Source organism: Oratosquilla oratoria, chromosome 30 (assembly GCF_046742065.1).
Source record: "Oratosquilla oratoria isolate Oo_2021 chromosome 30, ASM4674206v1, whole genome shotgun sequence".
Taxonomy (NCBI): domain Eukaryota; kingdom Metazoa; phylum Arthropoda; class Malacostraca; order Stomatopoda; family Squillidae; genus Oratosquilla; species Oratosquilla oratoria.
The window spans coordinates 27,113,768-27,139,891 of record NC_134806.1 but is presented as its reverse complement, the minus strand read 5'-3'; the positions used below and the strand labels follow the sequence as shown (position 1 = coordinate 27,139,891).

General features: G+C 39.6%; 1 protein-coding gene across 2 annotated transcripts in view; it reads left to right on the top strand.

Moving 5' to 3' along the window:
* Positions 1–26,124, top strand: part of LOC143041053 (glutamate receptor ionotropic, delta-2-like) — a 561,193-nt gene that overhangs the window by 43,754 nt on the left and 491,315 nt on the right. The gene's annotated exons all lie outside the window — the stretch shown is intronic.

Genomic DNA, 26,124 nt, shown 5'->3' with positions numbered 1-26,124 from the left:
AAACTCCTTTCTGTGTCTTTCTCCGTACGGCTCCCGTCCTTGCCTCCCGTTGAGGTTTGCCGTCCAGGTCTTCCTCTTGTATCTTTTGTCGACGTCTTCCTTATTTTCTCTCGTCCTCCGTCGAGACGTGCGCGCCTTCGCGCGCAGCTTCGGCCTGCTCACCGGACTGCGCGTCACAGATTACCTTATGCTTCGAGGTTTCCGTCTTACCTATTCTGAGCGAGTGGGTTTTGACCCCATCCTTCAGCCCCCTGCTAATTAAAATGTGTGTGTGTGTGTGTGTGTGTGTGTGTGTGTGTGTGTGTGTGTGTGTGTGTGTGTGTGTGTGTGTGTGTGTGTGTGTACATATCCGTCTCCTGTTTTTCTTTTATACCTCTCAGTCTTGGAGCACATGACATCACTGGGAGATCTGTGTCACACTTTTGAATGGACACTAATGTAATCGTCAAGTCAATTTCTGCTTCTCTGGACTCATTGCCAACGATTTGGTCGGCAGCGGGTACCACAGACATGTAATGGAAAAAAGAAAGTATGGGATGTAGGATGCCTAAATAGTAAAATATCACAACTGGAATACTGTGTATCAAGTGAGAAGAAAAGCGAGTGTGCAGTGTCTCCTCGTAATACACACACACACACACACACACACACACACACACACACACACACACACACACACACACACACACACACACACACACACACACACACACACACACACACACACACACACACACACACACACACACACACACACACACACACACACACACAAAGTCTATTTTGATTATCTTATCTTTTATATATGATCTGTAGCTACACATTCTCTCGCACCTCGCGTGTCCTCCGAATTAGTACATTCCATGTCTCACTTCTTTCTGTTGTTCAAGGTCCAAACATGGGACGTTTTCGCTCACCGGACCACATATTTGCGCCACTTGGCACGTGACGTCACGGAAGGGTTTTTGTTTGTCTCAGTCAGTCTCTTAATCTTAGGGTCCTGCTTCTCCTTTTTCCTTTTCCAGGTTTTCGAATTAGTCAAAAACAAAGACTGGACAGTGCAGGACCCACAAATAATAACTCATCATGTGTTTCTTGTTCATGGTACTCACACAGTCATCGCTCTTCCGGATAACATTTGTGGGACAAGAAAGGAAGTATATAAAAAAAAAAAAAATAAAAAAAAAATCTTCCGGCATTACTGGTGCTGACATGGCCTCCATTTCCTGGCTGTTTGACAGCAATATCACTTTATAGTGTCATTTAGACTCGTTCCCATGATGTGTGCCGCTCGTTTAATTTACCACCTATTTGTTCTCTCAACAGATAACAGTTTAATACGTGGACAGAACCACCTCTTCCTTGTTAGATTCATGGAATGATGATGACTTTGTCAATAACAGGGTACACTTTATAGCTTATGTTAAGGAGAACGCCGGGCTATTTTAATACAGACATGTGAGGCAGTAGCCTACACTGGTCTGACCGGGGTCTTTTGGTCCAGGCCTTGTTCAGCTGTCTGAAATAGTATGGCATTTGCTATCGCGGACTTTTTACAGTGTGGCATGATTTGGCGTGGCGTAATATCTCTCATAGCAATTCCATGATCTTCGTTATTCTGATAGAGAGTTTTTCTTAATTTGGTTGATAGATTTGGAAGTCGCCGGGCGAAGTGAATCCTTCAAGAAAGTACTGCATGTTTACAGCGTGTAATTTCACCACTTTGTTTTTGACTTTACTTCTGAGCATGCACTCTAGCAGCTGGCATCTTTTTACGAATCTGTATTGGGCATATTTTCCATACCAAACAACTATTATGTCATTATAGATGTCTATATATAGTAAATCCATGACTCCAAGGGATACGATTCCTGTATCTCTCAAGAAGACATCAGCTAGTGCAGTATCTATAAGTGTAGGCAACTGTGCCAGACTGTCTTTGGTAGACCAGAATTTTTTTTTTTTTTTTTATCTCGCTTCAGTCAAGGAAGCTTAAGTAATGGAGAAGCTGCGTCCTTTATACCCTAGGATACTTAACCGTATTCTATATCAGCATAATCTTTTTAACCAGGCTTGAGAACTTTCTACTCTGTAATGATAACTAGTAATAATAATACTGGTTTTGATTACTAGATTGTCTATTCTATTACTTATTCATGTATTGTATTGTATTTATGTATATATACATTTACCTATTATTAACTAATTAATTTTGTAATCATCTTTATTTATTGAAGTTTCTTTATTCATGATTTTTTTTCTCAAGGTTTCCTCTTGACTTCATCACTAAGGTTCCGTTCCCTAAATTAGATGTGAAATTTGCAAGCTTGCCTTAGCAGGAATTAACAAAGACAGTGCTTTCATGCCCCGAGCTGAATAGAATCCCCTGGCTTAGTAGCGACAAAGGGGTCGGAAATTACGTTGCGGAGCACACAATCTCCATTTTCTCTCTTCGGTAATGGTCCCCAGTTTTATATGATGTAAACCCACAAAAATGCATTTACTTTATTTCATCACACCACAAATTACCCGGAAGGATGATGCGAGCAGTCTCCATTAGAGTTAACAGGGTTATAAATCTTTCTGAAACTTGGGTCCAAAGACATTTGAAATAATTTGGTCACAACACCTTGTGGGGAAGTCCTTGTGGAGTGAACGTACACCACTGACAAAAGAAAAAATGTAACATTGCTCTATAGCAGTGGTTCTTAACCTCTTTTGGCAGCGACCCAAAATTTTGCACAAATCAAGCATCGCGACCCAAGCCTACATAGATATACGAATTGTCTTTATAAGTAATATGATTATGCTTTTAAAAGCGGGTTACAGAAACAAAATTATTTAATCATGGTCTGCTTAGAATCCTAAAACTAGGCATCATGTATTTTAATTATTACAGTAAATAATTGTAATGTATTTGTAGTGGGAAAATAATTATTTTCTGCAAACCCTTAGCGACCCAATAAAATGGCTTGGCGACCCAAATTTAGGTCGCGGCCCAGGGGTTAAGAACCACTGCTCTATAGGATTAGAATAAAAAGATAAACTATGAGACAGGCGTAAACATAGATCAGTTATATCTTCGCCTTACCGCATTTAATTCAGTTATCACTAAGCCATCTGTACCCTTTACTTTTCCCTCTTTTCCTGACTCGCCCCTGCTCACTCTTCACTTCCTTCCAGATCATCTTTTTATTCTTTTCAAAATTCTCTCCCAAACTCCTACTCCATTTTACATCTGACCTCTTCTTTGTCGCTTTTACCTTGTATATTGTTTCTCTCCTCTTGTACATTTCGTTTGCTTCTCTTGTTCTACCTACCAACCATTGCCGTAAGTTCACATCTTCTTTTCAATCACCACCTTCAATTATTCCTCCCATTATCCATTAACACTCCCATTTCTTCCCATCTTCCTTGTTCTACATACCATCTTTGTGCACTTTGTCACTTTCTGCTTGAAATATACCCGTTCTTCTACTACTACCTCCTCTCTCCCTCACCATCTCCCATTCCTCTCTCATCTTTTAGTATTACTTTCCTTTTTCCTTCTGATTCAAGTTGTTTCCTCTCAGCACCTCTTTACATCACTCCCTTTTCCCCCTCTTCACTTTTCCTCTATTCTTAATACTCTTTCGATAAAAAAATAAAATATCCCCATTCTCCACCAAAAACATGAACGTCCACAACTCTTCCACTCCTCACTTTTGGTACCAGTATATTATCCATTAACGCTCTATCAACCATCCTTCCCTTGATCATTCTTCCCCATGTATATTCATGCTTGGCTCTCTTCCTAAACACCGAGTTTGCTTTAATTAATCCTTTCTAAATATATTTCCAATATCTCTTCACTAGGACTTTTGCCTGGCACCCCAAACCTCCTTATTATTCCATCCATTGGCTTATCTACTCTAGTATCAAGAGCCTTCAACACCACTCCATCTGCATTCCTCCCAAAACTCTCTATACACTCATGTGAATATTAAAATATATATATATATATCTTTCCTCTTTACTTTTCTCACTACCAGGGCCGTATGTACTCACAAGAGCCCACATCTCCTATCCCAATTTCACCTTCGCCCATAGTACCCTCGAAGACACCACTCCACCACTCGCTTTCCAATCTTATCACTTACCATCAGAGCGGATCTATTCCTCTCTCGCCCCCTCATCACTCCCTACCCCCTCCCCACTATATTCCCAAACTCAAACTCACTCATTCCCTTCAACTTAGTTTCACTTAACGGTACCACACCCATTTTCTGTCTCACGCACAAGCCGCCAATCTCCCTTTCTACACTCATCTGTACTGCAACCACGCGTATTTAATCACCCAAAATTTTGGGTTTTGTTTAGTCTTCCCAGACCCTCTAATGCCTTTACTTTTCGGGAAAAGAACATATAGGAAGTAGGATCCTTAGTTCCAAGACTCCACCCCGCTTAGTTGCCTTTTTCGACACACGTGGGAAATATGGTGGTAGAATTCTTTTCCCCCTTCCACAGGGAGATACAATATGAAGTAGAGATATTAAGATATGAAGTAGAGAAATGCTATCCACGCCCACGTCGTTAGTTCAACTGCCAGCGCTTTGGACACACTAGATACCGGTATCACTGTCTATGGCTGTTAGTTGCAAGGGTGGATTCACTGTTACTTAGTGGAAGAGAAGATTGACAGTGACTAAATATACTGCCAGTCTCGGTCGCCTTCTTAGTCTCGGCATCAACTCCCGGATGAGAGTCGAACCCAGGGACACCACGAGGAGGTGGTGAGGCAACTGGTGTCTCTTCAGCCTTCTTCCGAATTCTGCTTCGAGATCGTGCCTCCCTCTTCTTCGGCAGGAGGTGAGGTGAGGCAGGGAGGGCTGTACCACCTCGAAACGAGATTCATGGCAGATCGGGAACATCCAACCTCATGGGTGTAGGAAGAGGGAGGGAGAGGTCGTCAAAGGAGTGGGGGAGGGAGAAGACATAGTTGGGGGGTGGAGGGAGGAAGAGAGTATAAGGAGAGCAAGTGAGGGAGAGGGAGTAAGTGGAAGGAATATAGAGGATGTGGGAGGAGGGAGGGAGTGGCTGTGAGGTGGAGGAAGGGAGAGGGTGTGGGGGAAAGGAGGGAGAAGATTTATGGAAAGAATGGAGAGGATGTAGGGAGAAAGGGAGGGAGAAAGGCGGGGAGGGAAATAGAGGCGATTTGGTATTTTGTCTGCAATAACTAGCGCTTCTATCCTTGGGGAAAATATCGCACCGAAAAATGTGTTTTTTCATGGAGGTGGTAGAAAAAGGAGGAAGAAAGACAAGAAATGAAGGAAAATAGACGAACGGACAGACAGACAGACAGACAGACAGGGACAGACAGACAAAGAGAGAGACAGACAGATAGACAGGGACAAACGAACAGACAGACAGACAGACAGACAGACAGACAGACAGACAGACAGACAGACAGAAACAGAGACACATAGGCACACAGATAGACAGATAGACAGACAGACAGAGACAGACAGACAGACAGAGACAGACAGAAACAGATATAGACAGGCAGACAGACAGACAGGCAGAAAGACAGACAGACAGACAGGGACAGACAGAAACAGATATAGACAGGCAGATAGACAGACAGACAGGGACAGACAGAAACATATATAGGCAGACAGACAGACAGACAGACAGACAGACAGACAGACAGACAGACAGACAGATAGAGAGATAGACAGACAGACAGACAGACAGATAGACAGACAGACAGACAGACAGACAGACAGACAGACAGGGACAAACAGAAACAGATATGGACAGGCAGACATACAGACAGAGAGGCAGACAGACAAATAGAGAGATAGACAGACAGACAGACATGGACAGACAGAAACAGATATAGACAGGCAGGCAGACATAATGTATGGGTAAATAATTAATTTATTAGAAATAGATTTTGTAGTTGACAAAGGATTAAATGCGGCTGCATATAACCATATATAAAAAAATCAGTTAAACATTTAATATAAGTTACCTTTTGCTAATATTTTCATTAATTTGTTCTTTGTTCACTTATATATTTACTTATCCATTTAGATATATAAGGATTTATCTCATTTGTATACAGTATTTGTATATTTCATTTGACCCTACCACGGGCCAAAAGTTCTCCCATTGATTTGTTCTTCCCTTCCTTTTTTTTTTTTTTTTTATCTGATTCATCGATTAAACGAAGTTATCTAAGCGGAGGTGAACGGAAAAGATGGACGAGAACGTATTGCAATGAAACCTGGTCCACAACGAGGCTGGACGGAAATAAAGTGTTGGGTGTAATAATCTGAAGCGTTTAGCTAACTAAACTTCTACTCGTAACTTCTAGCCACAATACAAGCGACAAACTCCATTTTATTTATTAGATTCGATGGGGAGGTGTCAAGTTTATATCGTGTCCATTTATTACTAATCGTCCTCAATTTTCGCCCCGCTTTTAGTTCAATGCGAAATTATTTTAAATTTCGTCGTTAATAGGTCTTTGATGGTGATGGTGATTGATATGTTGAAGTTATGATGATATGGTAATAATATGACGATACGATATATGATGATGATAAATGATTATGTAATTAAATGAATGAATAAATGAATAAATAGGTAAATGAATAAATAAACGAATAAATGAATAAATAAATTAATAAATTAGTAAATGAAAGATAGGTCAAACAAATAGAATAAATACATAGAATAAGTAAACTTCTGATAGATAATTATAATTCATTTATTCATCCACTCATTCTTCTATTAAAAACTTGGATATTGGGATTAGATTCCCCCGATAAGACTCCACTTGGTAAAATAAAACGTTCAATTACATTTTGGGATTGTTTTAGTGACTCGTTCACTTGAGCCTTTCCGTACTGGGGACCATGAATCACAGTGGTTTCACTTCTGAAGTCTATACGTAGATGAAGCAGATGACCAGTAGGATAGGGTGCCAGTTAGCCCTAAAATATGACGCCCGTCCATCCGAGATTAATGAAGTTCTTCAGAGGCTAAAACGCAATTTTTTTTGGTTGGTTCAAGGTCGTTACTGATAGTATCTACACCAAAATATGTACGGCACACCCCACGCCTGGCTCCTCAATTTATAGTCGCTGATAAATATAACCTAAAGTCACCCCTGAAGAGGTCTTAAAAAAAAGAAAAAGAAAAAAAAAGAACCAATTAAAGCGATCTATCTTTCTCCAACTTCGTGAGTAGAAACGACCCCCCCACCCACAACCGAGGAATTTAAAACAAACATAATTGTCATAATTGGGGCAAAAGCTTTTTGCAAATCTTTTCCCACCACCGGTCACAAAAAAAAGTGTGGTCCAAGGTCAGAGTTAAATCAACTTTATCGTCTGCGGAACGTCCTCTAAACACTAAGTGTGTCTTGCTAATGGCACCAAGGAACACGAATTACAAACTTGTGTCGGGGAGGGTCGCTGGGGCTGCGGTAAAATTGCGTTTTATGTCCGAGTTCAAATGACCGCGCCGTGGTATTCAACTGTCCGCAAATTTGAAAACTTTTTCAAAATATTTGATATTTATCAACTCGCGACCTCTGCTGAATAAAATAGTTCGGCGTTAGCTGTAACAAAATTTGTTTGGCGTTAGATGGGATGAAATCAGCTGCAGTTAGCTAGAATCAAGTCTCCAGACAAGTGTCAACAAGGCACATAATTGGGTCAACTATTTGACGTCACAGCTGAATATGCCAGGAACACAAATCTTCTTCTAATAAGGACAATAACAAGAACTGAGTAACAACAGTAATAACAAATATAATCACCATATCTCTATCATCATCACAATAGTTATTGTTCATATACTGTTATCACTACCCTTTGTGTTATGGTTATTGATATTTTCATGGTTATTGCTATCTTATGCTGTTGTGGTTATTAGATTTTGGCATTTTGTTATAGTGGTCCTTATAGTTTGCTATAGTTTACGGTTATTGCCACTTTTATAGTGTGGCATCTCTCCTGTTATTTATGTAATTTGTGGTTATTTCTATCTTTATATTTTTAGTTATTGTCATTTCCTACTTTACATGGGGAGAGAGTGGGGGAATATCAGATCATTTTCTGGTGGAAGGTAAGTTGAGAGTGGAGGACAGATGGAGAAAGAGGAAAGGGACAAAAGGTAGGGAGGTGCTTAGAGTGAACTCTTTAAACGAAGAGGAAAAGGAGAAGGAGTACAAGAGGAAGCTGAAGGAGGAGTAGGAGGGAGTGAAGGATAGAGTGGAGGTAGGTGTGGAGGAGGAATGGGGATGGTTCAAGGAGGGAGTCACAAAGTGTGCAAAGATGGTGTGTGGAACAAGAAGGTCAGGAGGAAATAGAAGGAGGGGTAGTGAATGGTGGGATGAGAAAATGAAGAAGGTTGTAGAAGAGAAGAAGCGAGCTTACACAGATTGGTTACAATATAGGACGAGGGAGTCATATGAGACGTACAAAGAAAAGAAAAGAGAAGTAAAGAAAAAGGTAAAGGAGGCAAAGAGGAGAGCAGATGTAAAATGGGGTAAGAGTATGACATAAAATTTTGAAAGTAATAAAAAGATGTTTTGGAAAGAAATTAAGAGGGGAAGAGGAGGCGAATCAAATAGAGAAGAAAAAGTAAAAGGTGCAGATGGAGAGATGATAATGGAGGAGAAGGCAGTAAGGTGAAGATGGGCAGAATATTTTAGGGAGTTGCTGAATGTGAAGGAGGATAGGGAGGGAAAGATAGCTGCAGTGGGAAATGCGAAGAAAATGAGAGTGATGAGTGAGGAAAATGGAGGAGAAATAGGGAAGGATGAAGTGAAGGCAGCAGTTAAGATGATGAAAGCAGGTAAGGCACCTGGTCTGGATGGATGCCATGCAGAATGTCTTAAAAAAGGAGGTATAGTGATGGTGGACTGGTTGGTGAGGTTATTTAATGTTTGCTGGAGAGAAGGTAGAGTGCCAGAGGACTGGAGAAGTGCTTGTATAGTTCCACTTTACAAGGGAAAGGGGGACAAGTGTGAATGTAGTAGTTTCAGAGGGATTAGCTTGCTAAGTGTAGTTGGGAAGGCTTATGGGAGGATCTTGATTGAGAGGATTAGGAGAGGAACAGAGGGAGTAATTGGTGAGGAACAGTGTGGGTTTAGGACAGGTAGAGGTTGTGTAGATCAGATTTTTGTGGTAAGACAGATATGTGAGAAAGCTATAGGAAAGGGGAAGGAAGTTTTTTGGGCCTTTATGGATAACGATAATAGTAATGAATATTATGATAATTATAGTAATGATAACAATAACTATAGAATGATTATAGTAATAAATGAACAAATAAATAAGCAAATAGTTAAAATAGAAATAAAAGAATAGAAGAGAAAATAATTGAATAATTAGATAAATAAATGAATAATGAAAATAACAATTAAAAGTATAAAACTATTTCTACGTAATTGGAATGCATATCAGCAGGACACGAAATCTTTACAATCAATTAAATTGATACAAATGCCTTTGCGTGTACTACTGCATTCCATGCCGACAAAATATCAGATTTCTTTCTAAAGCATTACCTAACCATCACTTTGAACACTTTCGTACAGAAGTAATTGTTATGGTTTATTGCTGGCTGGGTAATCCGAGACGCGACACCCTCTGAATAGCTACACTATTCCACCTCCTCTCCACAAGGGGTGTCTTATATAAACACCACCGCACGGGCTCAAACAAAGCCCGTGAGAGTGATACTTCACTCCAAAAAAAAATAATAAATAAAAAAAATAATAATAAATAAATAAATAAATAAAAATCCCCCTCCCCCACCCTCTCCCCGTCCCCTCGTCCCACACCCGTTTCGCTATTCGTGGTTCATTTTGTCACAAAATGAGCGGAAAAGTGTTGTGTTTGCTAGCCACGTCTTACATGCAAATACTCAAATCAACACTACGGGTTGGTGGGAGTCAGGACAACAGCTAGTACAGTACAAAGGTTATCTCCAGTTTTGACGTTGTGATTCATTCACTCCACGTTTCACCCGTCACCGCTCAGCGAGGTGCCTAGGCATGACAGCCTTTGTCGGAGGTAACTCTTGGGGTCCTTCAAACCGCCTAGTCCAGGCTTCCCGCCGCCAGACTTTGGTCCAACAGCCATTGATAATTCCAAAGTAGCACTAAGTCTAACAAACTATGAAAGTACTGTAATTATGATTCTACATACCTACATATACCAAGGGCTTTTCTCCTCCTTACAAGGGAGGTAACCAAAGTCAAAAGGCTGAACTCCACTCCCAGCCATTTCATCCCCACCCATTCCACTCCCATCCACCCCTCCCTCCCTCCCCCTCAACTTGGCTCCTCATGGATGACGGGTCATCCCTGTATCTCCCCCATCGCCCTAGGTCAGAAGCAATGCAGCAAGACACAGCACATCCACAGCAAGGCCGCTTCATTTAATCGGCGACCCCCCCCCTCTCCGTCCCCTCATCCATAAACATTAAAGACGGGGAGAAATACCTTCGGGATACGTTAAAGTATCATTCACACAATTATAATTATGAAATATATAAACAATAATATTGATAAATTATGAAATAGCAGTAATTAACGAACTGAAAATTATCATAACATATGAATATAACATTATCAAATTATAAAATAGAACAATAAAAACATCTCTAACTATCAAATATGAAATTAACTATGTACACACATACATACATATACCAAAGGTTTTTTCCCCCTACACGGGGGGTAGCCAAAAAGAAAAAGGCATAGAAACCACTCCCACCCATTCCATTTCCTATATATTCCACTCCCCTCCACCCTCCTCCCTCCCTCATATCTTGGCACCTCCTGGATGACGGGTCATCCCTGCATCCTGTCCACTGCCCTGGGTCTGAAGCAGTGTCGCAAGACACAGCACATCCACAGCAAGACCGCTTCATAAATTCGGCGACCCCCCCCCCTCTCCGTCCCCTTATGCAGAAAAGGAGAAGATGGGGAGAAATCCCTTCGGGCTGCGTCAATTTTTTTTTCTCTCTCTCTCATACATACTTCCTCACCCCCCATCCCCCACCCACTCCCCCTCACGTATCACAGCATCATCTATACACAACCCCTCTCTATTCACCCCTATCTTCTGTCCTCTCCCGTCCTTCCTCAACAGACATTCCTCTCTTCTGCAATGCCCCTTTTACTCCATCCATCCATCTCATCCTAGGACGCCCCCCCCCCCATATTCACTCCTTCCACCTCTGCCTTCCACACTTCTTTTACTAATCTTTCTTCACTCATTCTTTCCATGTGTCCAAACCATCCTAATACTCTTTCATCAACCCTATCTCCCAGTTCCCTTTCCGTAAAAAAAAAAAAAAAAAAAAAAAAAAAAAAAAATATATATATATATATATATATATATATAATACATATATCATATATATATACATATATATAATATATATATATGTATATATATAATATATATATATATATATATATATATATATATATATATATATATATATATATATATATATATGTCAACGCCACGCCACGAAGGTAGGCGGCTCGAGGTACAGAGGGATGGGGGAAGCAGACAATCTGGCACGCACACATTTTCTTTATTATCCTTCGTACAGACGGCGTGTGTGGTGTCTAAACACGAACACAATAAACAACACGCCTTAGTTAATTCTATATACCCATCACAATTAATAACTTTATTAAATGCACTTTATCACTTACTGATAGAATGGGTCATTGGTTTACCATAATATTTAGCCGATTCCGCCATCTCTATCATGATTTATCTTTCCCATCCACGGATGTTCTACGGAACCGAAATCATCAAACATTACTATGACTTCTACATTAACAGAATATATCATATTATTCTTTCATACAGATTACATATACCTTTTCAATTAACACTTACCAACAACAGGTTCCCCAGACACTTATGGTATGGATACGTCTTCACAGCTCAATGTTCTAGACACAAAAGAACGGCTCTCATTACAATCATGCCAAGGAAAACTCGCACTATTTATTGGCGGAGTACTACATATAAAGGACCGTAAATTATATGATTCATGTTCTACTTAACATTCTTTCCTTCTCTAGTGTTTCTTTAATCTTGTTTTATTTTATTGTACACACTGGACCACTATATTCCATCAATCTTATACAATAACATTTTCCATTTTATGTTACGACTCAAAACTAGGTGCTCAACATCACAGGCCGTAATTGCCGTTACTTCTACTTAATACATCTTTTTACATGTACATCAATTCAATACACTATTACAATTCCATACATTATACAATATTTCCATACTTAGTGCAATCGGCACTCACAATATATATACAATGGACAGGATGCAGGGATGACCCGTCGTCCAGGAGATGCCAAGATGAGAGGGAGGGAGGAGGGTGGAGGGGAGTGGAGTATATAGGGGATGGAATTGATGGGAGTGGTTTCTATGAGTAGTGGGAAATGCCTTTTTCTTTTTGGCTACCCCCAGTGTAAGGGGGGAAAGCCTTTTATATCTATATATATATATATATATATATATATATATATATATATACATATATATATAATATATATATATATATATATATATATATATATATATATATATATATATATATATGGAGGTGAGGTGGCAAAATGAAACGTTAAGGCTAGAGTATGGAGCTTTATTCAGAACCAGACATTTCGACCTCTTGGGCCTTCCTCAGTGGACTGAATACAGAATATGATTCATAATGTGTATTCAGTCCATTGAGGAAGGCCCGAGAGGTCGAAACGTCTGGTTCTGAATAAAGTTCCATACTCTAGCCTTAACATTTCATTTTGCCACCTCACCTCCATATATGTCTGTCTTTACATATATATATATATATATATATATATATATATATATTTATATATATATATATAAACCAATAGTATTAATAGTGATCTCAATTCCCCCACCCCAAAGGCGCCAACAGACGTTCTCTCCAAACAACCACAATCAACCTCCCCCACCCCCAATACCCATGGAGGTACAAGCTGAAACCTACCTTGTCCATATAAGAACACAAGAACATAAGAATGAAGGAGACTGCAAGAGACCATAAGGCAGGGGTGTGCAACCTTTTTTCCCAAAGGGCCACTAGTCACGACTCTGTTGGTATGGAGGGCCTTACTATTTCATGTTATTTACTACGATCGAAGACATATTATGTGAGATTATACTGATAAAGATAGATAATTAATTTGTTACTGATTTTATTTAGATTGGGATCACAAAAATAAGAATTGTCCGAAACAAATGTATTTTCCTAATGAGCAAATGAAAGGCTACCATACCTTATTATTATAATGTACAAACATAAATAATTACTTAATATTGGTTAACTGGGATCATTAATATAAGAATTATCAAACACAGACATTTTCCTGACCATTAATTAGCATGGTCGATGTTGCATTTGGGACACCAACTCATTAATATCAAGTAATATGTTATTTTCTGTTCTAATATAATTAAAATCTATACCTTAGTGAACGAAATATAAAAAAATATGGTGAAATTGGTACACAAGAATATGAATTTAGTCAAACTTTCGGTGGGCTCTAGTTGGTAACACACACTCTCTCTCTCTCTGAGGGCCGCACTATAGCTTATTTATTTTTAGGAGGAAGGGCTGCAATGAAAGCCTTTGAGGCCTTGGGCCGCAGGTTGCACAGGGCTGCCATAAGGCCTACACTAGGCAGCTCCGTATCCATCACCACCTGTCATCCCCATCCATAAAGTTGTCTAATCGTTTCTTAAAACAACTGATAGTTTCAGCGCTCACCACATGGTTACTAAGTCTATTCCATTCGTCGACCACCCTATTAGTAAGCCAATTCTTGCCTATTTCCTTTTTAAATCTAAATTTGTCCAGTTCATAACCATTACTGCGAGTCCTGCCCTGTCGTTTTAATATGATGACCTTGTTTGCATCACCCTTGTTATAGCCTTTGATCCACTTGAACACCTCTATTAGATCACCCCGCACTCTGCGTCTTTCCAGAGAGTGTAAGTTAAGGTGCCTAAGCCTCTCCTCGTAAGGTAAATTTCTGACCCCATGTATCATTTTGGTCATTCTCTTATGTACTAATTCTAGCGAATTGATGTCCATTCTATAGGACGGAGACCAAAACTGTACCGTATGGTCAAGGGTGGGTCTAACGCCAGATAAAATTTGATAAATACCTCTGCACTTCTATTCGTAACCGTCCTAGCAATGAAACTTAAAGCCCTGTTAGCTTTATTTCTGGTGCTAATGCACTGTTTCCTGGATTCAAGTTCAGTACTCACCAGAATTTCCAAGTGTCTTTCTCACTCAGTTTTCTCTAAAAACGTGTTATCTAAGCTGTATCTATTTTCGGGGTTGCTACACTTAGAGATATTGAAGTTCATTTGCCATTTCACCGACCATGTGAACAATTTGTTAAGATCCTCCTGCAGAATCTCTGCGTTGTCTCTTGACCTAATTAGGCGTCCTATTTTAGTGTCGTCTGCAAACTTACTAACATTACTATTTATCCCGTCGTCTAAGTCGTTTATGTACATAATGAAAAACAAGGGACCCAAAACCGAGCCCTGGGGGGACCCCGCTAGTAACATTGCCCCACCTAGATTTTACTCCATTTATGGTGACCCGCTGTTTTCTGTTACTAATCCAAGCTCTAATCCATTCTAACACTTTTCCTCCTATGCCATGGGCTTTGATTTTATTTAGTAGTCTCTGGTGTGGCACCTTGTCGAACGCTTTGCTAAAGTCAAGGTAAATAATATCGTAATTATCATTGTTATCTGACGCCTTATATACTTTAGTGTAAAAGGATAGAAGATTAGTCACACATGACTTACCCTTGGAGAAACCATGCTGTGAATCACGAATTAAATTATATCTTTCGATGTGTTCTCTGAGTCTATTTACTATTACTGATTCAAGTATTTTTCCTATAATCGATGTCAAACTGATTGGCCTGTAGTTGCATATAGACGATCTATCTTCCTTCTTAAAAACAGGAACAACGTTTGCTCACCTCCAAGCAGTAGGCACAAAACCAGTGTGTACTGATTTATTAGATATTTCAGTTAACTGGTCGCCGATTTCAAATTTACACTTCTTTAGCATTCTCGGAAAAATTTCGTCTGGACCCGGGGATTTTGTAGCTTTAAGTCTTTCAATTTGCTTGACTACTTCTACTTTACTAATGCTGATATTAGATAGACTACTTTCTTCTTCCTCATTGAAAATCGGATCGCAGTCAGGTACTTTATCTAACCTCTCATTAGTAAACACCGATAGAAAATAATTGTTAAACTCCTTACTAATTTTTCCTCCGATTCTATCATGACATTTTCATCGTTTTTAATTGGTCCTATTCTTTCTTTATTTTCCGTTCTATAGAGATGAAAGAAACCCTTTGGGTTGGATCTTGCTTGACTAGCAACCTTAATTTCATATATTCCAGACACCAAACTCTTTACAAGATCTCCCACTGCATCCTCCAGACTCAACAAGAATGAATGACTAGACATCAAATTCAAACTTTCCCAAACCACATCACCCGTCCTTCTGAAAGCGATTCACCTCTTCAATACGGTCGCCTGATGTATGATGATTCGATGATGCATCACAATACTCGCGTTATAAAATATAAAGTCACAGCTGTATTACTCGTTCTCTTCCACTTTGAATGTTAATAACGACAGAAAACGCGATCAAGCCAGTTCGCAGAATACGGGGATCACCCAGCTACAACTACAAAATAAACATAATCAGCACACCGACACCGGCATTCTCCTATACCCATTCGTACCTAGTGAGACTTACATAGGCATCATCGTAAGGAAAAGGTACACACCGAAAGGCTTCGACTTCAACGACCAAGAATCCAAATAACTACAGGCCTATAAGTTTGACCTCAATCGTAAGAAAAATGATGGAAACTATCATCAGAGATGCTATCGAACATCATTTAGAAAGTTACTGTTTGATAAATGATAGCCATCATGGTTTCAGACGGAAACGTTCTTCTGTGACTTTCTCGAATTCTACAACACAGTTATCTCGAATTATGACAAAAGAAACAATATAGATTTAATATATCTAGACGTTGCAAAAGCTTTTGATACAGTCCTCCACGAAAGACTACTTACTAAATTAGCTTCACACGGAATAAGTGGTAGCCTATTAAGTTTGGCTAGTAACTGGTTGAATGATCGAAAACAGAGAGTTGTTCTAAATGGAAAAAACTTCTGGATGAAAAAATGTTACGAGTAGTTCCTCAGGGTTCCGTTTTTGGGCCACTTCTATTCATAGCATATATAAATGATATAGACCATGGACTAAAATCTACTGTTTCCAAATTTGCTGATGATACAAAACTGTGCGCAATGGCAAACGACTCTTAAACCAATTAGATATTCAAGAAGATTTAGATAAATTACAGCAATGGTCTGAAAAGTGGCTAATGAGATTTAACACAAGTAAATGTAAGGTAATGCACACAAGGTAAAAATTACAGTAAGTACGATTACAAGTTATTTGAAAATTCGTTAACAAAAGTGGGTAGTGAAAAGGATCTCGGCGTAATTATCAGTAACAATTTCAAATCATCTAAGCAGTGTGTTTTAGCCTCTGAGAAAGCAAATAAGATTCTAAGACTGATTGCGCGATCTTTTGATTTCAAAAGTCCATCTCTCATTAACAAGCTAATTAGTTCGTTAGTTCGTCCACATTTGGAATATGCTGTTTCCGTAAAGTCACCGAACCTCATTAAAGACATTGACAGATTGGAAAAAGTACAATGGCGAGCCTCAAAACTGAATCCAAATGTCAAAAATAAATCATACGAACATCGACTAACACATGTGAATTTGTTTTCCTTAAAAAGCGTAGACTCAGAGGTGACTTGATACAGGTCTTTAAGATTCTAAAGGGAACTGACAACATCAAAAGTGACAAAATTTTCACACTGAATGAGAATCAGACAAGAAACAATGGTCTCAAACTGTCTGGAAATATATTTAATTTGGAAGTGGGTAGAAACAACTTCGCCAACCGTGTAGTTAATGAATGGAATAAACTTCCTGCAGAGGCAGTGCAATGTAGTTCAGTTCGAAGCTCTAAGAATCATTCAGATAAACACCTAGATGCTGTAATGACTGTCATTTATTTTATATTATTTGTTTATTTGTTTTGTTATCATTTGTCTGTTTGTTTAATTCTCATTTATTATTAGTTATATGTCAATTTATTATTATTTACTATTTACATGTTTTTTATTATTTAACTATACCTATGCATTTATTTATGCAATTTATTATTTACATTATTGTATTTTTTATTTGTTTATTTATTTATCTATCTATTTATCATTATTATTATGATTTTTTTCGTATCCGACCTAGATATGGACCAAAAGGTCTCCTGTTGGCATGCTCCGCCTTTGTAATCTTTTGTAAGTCTTTCATCAGCCCCGAGGGTGCACGTCCTAAAACAGCCATCATATCGCATCGAAACGGACAGTAGTGTACTCCACCATACTCGTACAATGGAACCTGACTCTATCTCAGGAAACACAACTAGCCACAGGCACACCCGCTACCATAGGATATACCACATATCTATTCTCTCCTCTCATCTCACCACACTAAACATACCACAAGAATGCTCTATTTATACAACTCGGCAACGACCAATTATTCTGTCCCTCAGACGACTTTGATAATACTCGAAATCCTTTGCGATAAAACACCAACACATGCGTCATATCTCCACAACTTCTTACAAAAAACGACTCTTAACCGAACTATAAATAACCTCCAACTAATTGCCACAAGAAATGCAAGACAACGCACGAAGGCGGCGTGAGATTGTCCGCAACGATATGACCACGCAACAATCAATCTCACTACATTTCCTCCCTACAACCCTAGCCCTTCCTTCCCCTAATTTCTTCTACCAACCCCCCTCTCTCCCTCCCTCTCACCCCCTTCCCCTAAACCCTCTACTTCCTGTCCTCTGCCTACACCCTATCCCTTCCTCCCTCTCCCTCTCCTTCTCCCACTCTCTCCATTCCCCTTCTTACACCCTCTCTCTCCCTCCTTCCCTTCCTCTACCTCTTCCCCCTCCTCCCCTCCCTCTAACCCTACCCCTCCGTCCCCCATCTCTTCCCCTATGTCTCCTTCCCTTCTACCTCTACGCCCTCTACCTTCCTCCCTCCCCACCTTCTACTTTACCCTCCCTCTCTCTCCCTCCTTCCCTCACCCGCTTCCCCTACTTCCCTCCCTTCTCCTACACCTTCCCCTACTTTCCTCCCTTCCTTCCCTACATCCTCTATGTCCCTCCCTTCCTCCCTCCTTTCCTCCCCACACCATATCCTTTCCTCACTCACTCCTTTCCTTCCTCCCCAAATCATATTCCTCCCTCACTCCCTTTCTATCTTGCACCCTTCCCAGCTCATTTCCCCCCCTACACCTTCTCCCTCACTCGCTACTCCAACACCCTTTCCCTCCCTCACTTGCCTACTCTCCCTCTCTCCTTCCCTCTCTCTATTTTCTCTACCTTTCTCCCTCCCTCCTCCCTCTACCTGCATCCTCTCCCTCCCTCCTTCTTTCGGGTTGCTTTTGTTTGCTGCCTCAGGAATCGATTTTGGACTTATATTCTCTGGTTCGGGCGAGTCTCTCCCATGACGTCAGCGATGACCTCTCCTCTGGGAAGGTCCGATCCGTGACTCCTCTTCTATTAGGAGTTCGATGACGAAAACTCCAGTAGGTCAGATCAGGTCACTGAGATGACCTCTTTGAACCTGTAAAGGATGAGGAAACAAAGAAGGCTGTAGAAGAGAAGAAGCGAGCATTCACAGATTGGTTACAAAAGAGGACAGGGGAGTCATATGAGACGTACAAAGAAAAGAAAAGAGAAGTAAAGCAAAAGGTAAAGGAGGCAAAGAGGAGAGCAGATGTGAAGTGGGGTAGGAGTATGACAGAAAATTTTGAAAGTAATAAAAAGATGTTTTGGAAAGAAATTAAGAGAGGAAGAGGAGGCGAATCAAGTAGGGAAGAAAAGGTAAAAGGTACAGATGGAGAGTTGATAATGGAAGAGATGGCAGTGAGGGGAAGATGGGCAGAATATTTTAGGGAGTTGCTGAATGTGAAGGAGGATAGGGAAGGAAAGATAGCTGCAGTGGGAAATGCGAAGAAAATGAGAGTGATGAGAGAGGAGAATGGAGGAGAAATAAGGAAGGATGAGGTGAAGGCAGCTGTAAAGATGATGAAAGCAGGTAAGGCACCTGGTCTGGATGGATGTCATGCAGAATGTCTGAAAAAGGGAGGTGCAGTGATGGTGGACTGGTTGGTGAGGTTATTTAATGTTTGCTGGAGAGAGGGTAGAGTACCGGAGGACTGGAGTAGTGCCTGTATAGTTCCTCTTTACAAGGGAAAAGGGGACAAGTGTGAATGTAGTAATTTCAGAGGGATTAGCCTGTTGAGTGTAGTAGGGAAGGCTTATGGGAGGATCTTAATTGAGAGGATTAGGAGAGGAACAGAGGGAGTAATTGGTGAGGAACAGTGTGGATTTAGGACGGGTAGAGGTTGTGTAGATCAGATCTTTGTGGTAAGACAGATATGTGAGAAAGCTATAGGAAAGGGGAAGGATGTTTTTTGGGCTTTCATGGATCTGGAAAAGGCTTATGATAGGGTAGACAGAAAGGCACTGTGGGAGGTTATGCAGATTTATGGGATAGGAGGAAAGCTTTTGGGAGCTGTCAAGAGTTTTTATGAGAGTAGTAGAGCATGTGTTAGGATTAGAAATGGAGAGAGTGAGTGGTTTGAAGTAAAGGTGGGACTTCGTCAAGGATGCGTTATGTCGCCCTGGCTGTTCAACTTATACATGGATGGGGTGGTGCGAGAGGTGAATGCTAGGGTAGTGAGTCAGGGATTGGAGATGGTTAAAGAAAATGGAGAAAAGTGGGAGGTGAGCCAGCTGTTGTTTGCGGACGACACTGCGCTTGTGGCAGGGTCAGAGGAGGGATTGAGGAAGCTGGTGGCAGAGTTTGGGAGAGTATGTGATAGAAGAAAGCTAAAGATAAATGTGGGTAAAAGTAAGGTGATGAGATGTACAAGGGGTGAAAGTGGCAGTAGACTGGAAGTGAGCATTAAGGGAGAGCGACTGGAGGAAGTGGATAGTTTTAGATACTTGGGTGCAAGTGTAGCAGGAAAAGGTGGAGTGAAGGTGGAGGTAGAATGTAGATTGAGAGAAGCGAGTAAATGCCTTGGTGGTTTAAAGAGTGTAATGAGGAATAGACATTTGGGAATGGATGCGAAGAGGAGACTGTATGAAGGAGTGATTGTGCCAACAGCACTGTATGGGGCAGAAACGTGGAACATAAGAGAAGAAGAGAGAAGGAGTTTGAATGTGTTTGAGATGAGGTGTCTGAGAAGTATGGTGGGGGTTACTAGGCTAGATAGAGTGAGAAATGAGGAGGTGAGGAGGAGAACAGGGGTGAAAAAGGATTTGGGAGATAGGGTTGATGAAAGAATATTAGGATGGTTTGGACACATGGAAAGAATGAGTGAAGAAAGACTAGTAAAAGAGGTATGGAAGGCAGATGTGGAGGGAGTGAACATGAGGGGACGTCCTAGGATGAGGTGGATGGATGGGGTGAAGGGGGCTTTGGGGAAGAGGGGAATGTCTGTTGAGGAAGGAAGGGAGAGGACGGAAGACAGAGGTGAGTGGAGAATGGTTGTATATGGATGAACTGCATGAGGAGGAATGGGCGGGGAAGTGGGGGGTGAGGTAGTATGTGTGAGTAAATTTTGACGCAGCCCGAAGGGATTTCTCCCCGTCCTCGCCTTATATGCAAAGGGGGACGGAGAGGGGGGGTCGCCGATTAAATGAAGCGGCCTCGCTGTGGATGTACTGTGTCTTGCGACACTGCTTCTGACCCAGGGCGGTGGGCAGGGTGCAGGGATGACCCGTCATCCAGGAGGTGCTCAGATGAGAGGAAGGGTGGGAGGGGTGTGGAGTGTATTTAGAGATGAAATGGGTGGGAGTGTTTTTATGCCTTTCCCTTTTTGGCTACCTCCCTTGGAAGGGGGAAAAAGCCTGGGTATATGTATGTATGTATGTATTTTTTATTTTCTAGGGAGGGGGGCGACCACCAATATGAAGGTCTTAAGGTCAAAATTTAAAGAGAAGTCTCCTGATACATATTCCATGACGTCATAAAGAAGTTGGTGTCTTATTGGTCCTTGCGCTCCTCAAACGTAGGAGAATTTCTGTTAAGTTGCGAACAGTCATCTTTTTTTTATATGTTCTTTGGAGGTCTGTTTATCTGAGGAAGTAGTTTTCAACAACTCAGTGTTAGAGAGTAACAAGAAATGGAGTTATTTTATGTTAGATTATGAAACTGATGGATCGAGGCCGAATGTGCGAGCCCTTTTTTTGTGGTGTAAAAAGAGCATAATAAACCTAACCTAACTTGACTTCACTTAACTTGATGTGACTCGATGTGTCTTGGCTTGACGTGACCAGACGTGACGTGACGTGACGTGGCGTGACATGACCTGACGTAACCTATCCTAGAACATACCTTATTGAGGAGAGAGTTGTTGATGTGCTCATTCAGACACTTTCCATCTCCATATGGGCGGCGGCAACGACAAAACTAGCGCATAATAATTCTTCGATAACGCTGTTACTATTTGTTCTCGATATTTTGTTATTGGGCAGAAATCTTAGAAAATGACCCATAAAAAAAAGGAGGGAAAAAAAAAAAAATAAAAGTGGGAGAAGCGAGGTGTGTCTGCGTGTGTGTGTGTGTGTGTGTGTGTGTGTGTGTGTGTGTGTGTGTGTGTGTGTGTGTGTGTGTGTGTGTGTGTGTTTACCTAGTTGTATTTATCTAGTTGTATCTTAGGGAAAGGGGTGCTACGCTCATGATGCCCCGTCTCTGTATCTCGCTAAGTCTAATTTGCTCTTAAATTCATGTATGGTTTTTGCAAACACTATTGTTTCGTTTAGTTTGTTCCATACATCCACCACTCTATGGAGAAAGCTGTTCTTTTTCAAGTACCTTCTATACCTGTCCTTTTTGAGCTTCCTTCCATGTCCTTTTGTATATCTCTTATCCCAATTTAATAAGTCTTCTCTATCAAGGACTTCCATACCTCTCATGATTCTGTAGATAGTCAACAAGTCACCTCTTTTTCTCCTTTGTTCCAGATTCGGCAATTCCAATTTTGACAATCTTTTTTCATATGACATTTTTGATAGTTTTGGAGCCATCTTCGTAGTTGCTTTATGGATTCTCTTAATTTTCCTTTATTCTTTTTTGTACTGGGGGACCATATTGTCGTTGCATACTCCAATTTTGGCCTTATCAGTGTGACTATTATTTTCTTTACCATTTCTTCATCCAAGTAAGTAAAAGCTACCTGTATTGACCTTAGCAAGTTGTAGGTTTCTCCGACAATTTTATTTTTATCAGAAATCAGGGGTCCTGTTTTTTGTGATGATTACTCCTAGGTCTTTTTCAGATATCACTTTCTTTACTTCCTTTGCACCAATTTTATATTGTTCTGATATCCTTTTTTACTTTTTCCAAATTCCTTTATGCTACATTTCTTAATGTTGAAGTCCACTTCCCACTTCTAACTCCATTCCCAAATCTTGTTCAGATCTCTCTGCAGCGAGTGAAATCCGTTTCAGTATTCACTTTCTTCAACAGTTTAGCGTCACCTGCAAAGAAGCTCATGTAACATTCCACACCCTCGTCCATGCCATTCACATAAATAGCAAACATTATTAAAGCCAATACCGATGCTTGTAGAACTCCACTAATCATCTCTATCCAAGTAAAACTTTTATCTCTGAGCACTACTCTCGTTTTTCTTCCATGCAAGAAGTCCTCCATCCATTTCAGTATTTTTCCTTGTATCCCTCCTATAGTTTCCAGTTTTCTTGTAATTCTTTGTATGGTACTTTGTCAAAAGCTTTTTGTAGGCCTGGGAAAGCACAATCAGCCCATTCATTCCTTTCTTGTATTATATCTAGTAGTCTTGAGTAAAAACAGATCAGATTTATGGCACATGATCTTCCCTGTTTAAATCCCAATCCAAATTGTCTCGGATATATATTGTTCTCCTGCAGATGTTTTATCCATCTACTTATTATAATTTTTTTTTTTTACAAACTTTAGCTACCGTGCTTGTAAGGGAAACAGGTCTATAATTTGATGGGTCTTCCTTGTTTCCAGTCTTCTGGTATTTTTCCTTCTTTGAGTGAGCAACTTATTATGTTATATATTTTGTCTATTAGTTCTTTACATTCTTTTAGTATCCAGTTTACGATTTCATCCGGGCCGTGCGTATTTTTACATACCCATTCCTTTGATATATATATATTTACCACTTTTTTAATTTTTTGTCTTTTTTCCATCTTTCCCAACCTTTATCTCTTCTGTCTTTCGCTTCGCTGCACCTGTTAAACCAGCGCTTAATATATATCTTTTCCTGTTTTTACTTTGGGACATATTTATTCACTCCTTCATTATATATTTCCATCAGAATCATCCATTTTTCTTTCACTTGTATTTCTTCATTGTAGAATTTTTCTCAACTCGATTTAAGATTTTTTTTTCTCATTTAACTCTATATATATTTCCTCCATTAGTTCTAACTCACGTAATATGTGGTCACTCTCCCCAGTTGGTGTCTTGTATTAACTTTGATACACAATTTCAGATTCTGACGTAAATAATAAATCTAGTCTCAAAGGTTTTTCATTATTTCTAAATCTAGTGTTTTCTTTTACCCATTGTGTCATTTTATGTTCTATAGTTATGTCAAATAATACGTTTCCTCATAGATCCTCTCCACCTTTCACTGTAATCTCAACCCAACAGATTTCTTTGCATTTAAAATCTCCCATAAGTATCACGTTTCCTCCATTCTTCAGGAACTCACTTAATGAAAGCCTTGTATCTTCTAATAATTTAGAATAATCTCTCTCCAAGACCCCGTTTTTGGGGTCACATAACTCACCACAAATTTTCTACTTTTCATGTCATTACTTTCAACTCTTATTGTGATCATCTTCACCCTGTTCTCTCCATTTATAACTTTCGTCACATCTAAGTTTTTCTTAGCCAAGAACATTACTCCTCCACCCTGTTTCTCCTCTCTATTTCTAAGCCAGTGATTATATAATCCATGTCCAACACTGTTAATAGTGGAGCCCTTAATTTTGTCTCCACAAATTCCATTATGTCTGTTTTTTCTTCTGATAGGTAATCATTTAGTTCGTTTAATTCTGATATTAATTCGTCTATATTGGTATAAGCTAGTTTTAATTTTCTACTCTCTCCATCTCGTGCTCTGTTCCTTTCGTTTCTTTTCCTTGAATGTAAATTTTTTTCAGTCTCATGTTTAACACTCTCCAATAGAACTTTGTTTTCTTGGTCTTCGTTCTTTTCTCGTTTTTTTTTTTCTTTAGCTGTGCTTCTTAATGTCTTTTCTCTTTCCTCACCATTCATGCCTATTTTTATCCATACACTTTTATAGTGTTCACTTCTTGTTAACTTTCCTGTTTTATGCTAATATTTCTTCCGGTGCCATTTGTGACCTTAATTTGATCTTTAGCGGTCGATTTCTTCCTGCATTTTTTTCTCGTTCTGTGCACTTCTTCTATTTCCTTTTCTATTTCTTGCTCTTTGTCTTGTACTACTTTTAGAACTTTTCTTGGCAATTCTTTCTCTTCTTTATCTCTCAGGGACGAATTATGTTTATGTTTTTCTTTAGACCATATACTACTATGCACTTCTTTTTGTCCACTGTATCTCTTACCAGATTTTATTTTTCTTTAATTACCTGAATGACTGCATCTTTGGCATTTTCCTGGATTTGTTGATGAACAAGTTCTTTAAAAATTATCTTATCATTTTCTTTGTCTTCCATTCTTTCATGAGCTGTTGTAAATAATTCTCCCCTATATTTCTTCCAGTATTCTCGGTCATTGCCTTTATTTATTTGTTTATTTCTTTCTTTACGGTAGCACTATTAGTGGTATCATTATTTTTCAACCTCTCATTTTCACATTTTAACTCGGTCAGTTCTCTTTTTAATGCACTTATCTCCTTATCTATTTCAGCATTTGCTTTCTTTAAGTCACTCACTTCCTTATTTATTTCATGATTCACTTTATTCGTACCCAGTAAATCCAGAAAATGGTCCTTCTTCTCCACTAAAAAAAAAAAAAAAAAAAATCGTACCTAATGGCGATCTAAAGCTCATGCTTACATTTTGTTTCTCTATAGTGCCGATAGATGGTTCTGGGTTCGTGTTTACGTTTCGCTTCGTTGCTTTACCATCATAGGACTTCTCTGGCCTGTTTTCATTATCTTCCATTTTTCTTCAATACTCACTATATGCACTGTAATTACACCATCTCGGGCATCCACGGGCATTCCCATTCCCTTTTAAAACAACCTAGATATCCTGGTATTGTAGTACTGTTGAGTGTTTTCTTTACTTCTTTTCCGTTAATTTTATACTGTCCTGATATTCTATTCTTGCTTTTCCCAAATTCGATTATACTGCATTTCTTGATGTTGAATTCTACTTCACATTTCTTGCTCCACTCTGAGACTTTGTTCAGATCACTCTGTAATGAGTCACAGTCTATTTCGGAGTTTATTCTCTTTAATAACTTTGCGTCATCCGCAAAGAAGTTCATGTAACATTCAATATTTTCGTCCATGTCATTTACATGTATAGCAAACATTGTCGGAGCCAGCACTGAACCCTGTGTGACTTCACTACTCATTTCTTCCCATTTTGAATATTTGTCTCTGAGCACTACTCTCATTTTTCTTCCGTGTAGGAAGTCCTCCATCCAATTTAATAGTTTTCCATGTATGCCTCCTATTGTTTCCAGTTTATATAAAAAAAAATTCTGTGTGGTACCTTATCAAGTACCTTTTGTAAGTCCAGAAAGGCACAGTCTGCCCAGTCATAATTTTCTTGCAATATATCTATCAATCTTGAATAGAAACAAATCAAACTAGTGGTACATGATCTT